The sequence below is a fragment of the Tursiops truncatus genome, chromosome 1 (genome assembly GCF_011762595.2).
Source record: "Tursiops truncatus isolate mTurTru1 chromosome 1, mTurTru1.mat.Y, whole genome shotgun sequence".
Taxonomy (NCBI): Eukaryota; Metazoa; Chordata; class Mammalia; order Artiodactyla; family Delphinidae; genus Tursiops; species Tursiops truncatus.
The window spans coordinates 110236316-110240590 of record NC_047034.1 but is presented as its reverse complement, the minus strand read 5'-3'; the positions used below and the strand labels follow the sequence as shown (position 1 = coordinate 110240590).

Here is a 4275-nt window from a genome sequence, read left to right as displayed (position 1 = left end):
GGATATACGTATGCTTATAGCTGATTCACTTTGTTATACAGCAGAAAATAACTCAACACTGTAAAGCAATTATATTCCAATAAAGATGTTTTAAAAAAAAAAGACAATGTCAAGAGAATGAGAAGACAACCCAGAGACTGGGAGAATGTCTTGCAAAAGACACATCTGATAAAGGATGTTATCCAAAATATACAAAGAACTCTTAAAACCCAACAATAAGGAAATGAACAAACCAATAAAAATGGGCCAAAGACCTAATGAGACTCACCAAATAAGATATACAGATGGCAAATAAACATATGAAGTCTTTGTCACGTCTACTGCAAGAATGAAGACCATTCTCAGCAATCAGGCTGTCCACATTCTCGAAAATATTGACATTACTCTGAAAGAACACACAGTTATTATGAAGGGCCCCTGAGGAATCTTGAAGAAGGATTTCAGTCACATCAAAGTAGAACTCAGTTTCCTTGGAAAGAAAAGAAGAGGCTCCAGGCTGACAAATGTTGGGGAAATAGAAAGGGACTGGTACCTCTAGCACTATCTGTAGTCACGTACAGTGCATGACCAAGAGTGTCACCCTGGGCTTCCATCACAAGATGAGGCTGTGTATGCTCACTTCCCCATCAATGCCATTATTCAGAAGAATGTGCCTCTTTTTGAAATCCAAAATTTCTTGGGTGAAAAATAGATCCACAAAGGTTGGATGAGGCCAGGAGTTGCTTGCTCCGTATCTCAAGCCCAGAAAGATGCGTTAATTCTTGAAGGAAACAGCAGTGGACTTAAATCAAATTTAGCTGCTTTTTTTCAGCAGGCCACAACTGTTAAAAACAAGGATATCAGAAAATTTCTGGGTAGTATCTACGTCTCTGAAAAAGGAACAGTTCAGCAGCCTGCTGAAAAAGTTTTAAGATGTCCAGCTACCGAAACAAGATGCTGAATGATTCCCAAGACATATTTGTGATACTTTAAAGATACAGTAAAAGCCCTGTATTGAAAAGAAAAGATATTCCACATCACATGTCATCAGGGAAATGCAAATTAAAACCACAGTGAGAGGTCTTCCCTGGTGGTGCAGTGGTTGAGAGTCGCCTGCCGATGCAGGGAACACGGGTTCGTGCCCCGGTCCGGGAGGATCCCACATACCGCGGAGCGGCTGGGCCCGTGAGCCATGGCCGCTGAGCCTGAGTATCCGGAGCCTGTGCTCCGCAACGGGAGAGGCGACAACAGTGAGAGGCTCGCGTACTGCAAAAAACAAAATGAACAACAAAAAAAACACAGTGAGATTCCACTACACACCCAGTAAAATGGCCAAAATCCACAACGCTGGCAAATGCTGGGAGGATGTTGAGCAACAGGAACTCTCATACATTGTTGGTGGGAATGTAAAATGCACAGCCACTTTGGAACACACTTTGGCAGTTCCTTACAAAACTAAACATACTCTTACCACATGATCCAGCAATTGTGCTCCTTGGTATTTACCCAAAGAAACTGAAAACTTATGTCCACACAAAAACCTTCATATGGATGTTTACGGCAGCTTTTCTCATAATTGCCCAAACTTGGAAACAACCAAGATGTTGTTTCAGTAGGTGAATGGATAAATAAACTGAAGTACATCCAGACAATGGAATATTATTCAACACTGAAAAGAAATGAGCTATCAAGCCATGAAAAGACACAGAGGAAACTTAAACGCATATCACTACCTAAAAGATGCCAATCTGAGAAGGATACATACTATATGATTCCAACTATATGACATTCTGGAATAGAAAAACTATGGATATGGTATTTGCCAGGGGTTAGTGAAAAGAGAGGGATTAATAGGTGGATCACAGACGATCTTTAGGGGAGTGAAAACACTGTATGATACATGCCATTATACATTTGTCTGAACCTGTACACCGTACAACACCAATGGAAACTATGGACTTTGAGTGATTATGATGTGTCAGTGCAGATTTACCAATTTCAACAAATGTAGCCCTCTGGTGGGAGATGTTGATGATGCAGGGAGGCTATGCATGTGTGGGGGAAGGAAGGTATATGGAAAATCTCTTTACCTCCCTCTCAATTTTGCTATGAACTCAAAACTACTCTAAAAAAATAAAGTCTTTAAAGAAACCCAGGAGCTGGCTGAGGTCTCCCTGATACACTGAGGTGGGCCTCACAGGGCGGGCCCAGCAGCCCAATGCAGCAGCGCCCGCCGGGGCCATATTTTGGGAGTGACCCTGGACTGAGTAGGAGCGGTACCAAGATGGTGTTTGAAACAAGCACCAGATCAAAGAATAGATCTGAGAAAACAGAGGATATACAAGAAGGAAGAAGAAGGAAGCCCATCAGTTGGAATAGAATCACCAAATTGGAAGAACTAACAAGATGACAAATTGGGGGGGGAAAGATAAGAGTTAAATTAGAGTCAGAGTGAGGTGCCGGGGCTTCTATGGCTGGTTCCATTTGTACCTCAGAAGCACAGAGCCCCAGTCTGAGTACTCCTGTCACATATGGGTATGGGGTACTTCCTCTCCCTAGAGACAGCTACATGTGTCCCTGAGAAGGGGGAGAATACCAAACACAACGGATGACACCAGAAATACATTTATGGAATTTCAGTTCTCTGGAAACCTCTCAGACAATGTCCATTTCAGTAATATCATAAAATGACTTCTTCAACAGGCACAGTTTATAAGAGTAGAATTAGAAAGACAATTATAGAAAACTCTTGACAGTTGTGCAAACAGAAAATTGTTTCTAAGGGCTTACACAGTCAGCATTTGCTAATGTCCTGATCTTATGTCCAGTAGGCACTGGATGGTCAGGTTTCTGTGATCATGGCAGATGGAAGAGTTTCAAACTAAAGGCTGAATTTGACCATGGACTGACTTCCTCCTGGCCCTGAACCGATTTCCCATGACTGACTTAGTAATATAATTTGTGGTAATAATGTGTTAACATGTCATATAAATCTTCATATATTCAGCCCTGACTTTATTATTGTGGACCTCCTGGGGTGTGGATTCATTTCCTGTTAGGCAGCCTTTACATAGTTTTTGCTTTCCTTAGCCCATTTGTGCGAAGCTGTGCCTTTTTACTATGTTCGTACAAAGAAGTATATGGATAGGCACCTAAGCGCCATATTAATTGTTAACCCAGACCGGAGAAGTTACATAATTTTATTTATTTTATTTAATATACATTTCATTGTACAGAAAAATAAAAGTTAGAAGGAAAAAGCATTATGTGTTAAATTAGTTAGAAAGAAAACTCAGTTAAGTTTTAATTAAATTAATTTTACTTAAGTGCTAATATTTTGAAACCCAAAACTAGAACCAGACATTCTGTTAAGGCGTATGGGTTATACACAACGGGGAGAGTTGTGTCCCAGAAGTTGAATAATGACCTAGGGCTCCGCCAAATACTGAGCTGCTTTATTTACCTAACTAACAAATACCTAAAGAAAATAGGATGGAACCTGTTTTCCTGCTAACGTTGATGATTGCTAGATAAATACAGAAAGGTCTGACATACAGTCAGGTATCAATAAAGGCAAGGGCATGAGTCCTAATTGAACAGCTCTTGTGTGCTAGGATTTCACCAGGTTCTGGGGGTACTGGGGTGAGGAAGGGGTCAGGTTAGGGATATGGGAAAAGCAGTTCTCTTATGTCCAAAGTTGTCTGGGCACTTCCACGGCAGAGTTCTCTGAACTCATCACTCACTTCCCCACTTCCCTAGTTTCAATAAGCATGTTGCTTGGAAACTCACATAAAATGTGAAGTGGGAGCATTGCAAAGCAACCTGTCATAACCCACCATGCCCTGTTTTATTACCTTTATGGTATTTCAAGGTGAAAGCCTATATTCAGCCTTGTCTTTTGCTTTCTCGGGGAAATTCCAGACAGCTGCAGAGAAGCTATGAAGCTTCTCGTGCCAGTTGGTGGGACCTTGTGCTCTCACACTCTGATCTGCAGGAAGCAGGTCCAGAGGTCGGCTCTTCTCTACGACAGGGATTAGTCTAGGAGCCATTTACTAAGCTGGGCATGACCGCCAGTCCCTTTATCGCCTCCTAAATTCCACAGTACAACCTTAGATATGGAACCTTTTTTTCTTTCTTTCTTTTTTTAATTTAAGTTTTACATAAAGAAATAGCTTGGAAGCTATTTCCAGACCAATTTATCTGCTGTTATGGGAACCCTCTTTAAGGAAAAGACATAATCTGTCTAACATCCTTCATACACCCACTTCCCTTTCTCTTTTCTAATGAAAAATGTGC

The 4275-nt window shown here is 41.2% G+C and overlaps 1 pseudogene; it reads left to right on the top strand.

Moving 5' to 3' along the window:
- Positions 1-328: 328 nt before the first annotated feature.
- LOC101338347 (large ribosomal subunit protein uL6 pseudogene) lies at positions 329-940 on the top strand (annotated as a pseudogene).
- Positions 941-4275: the final 3335 nt, after the last annotated feature.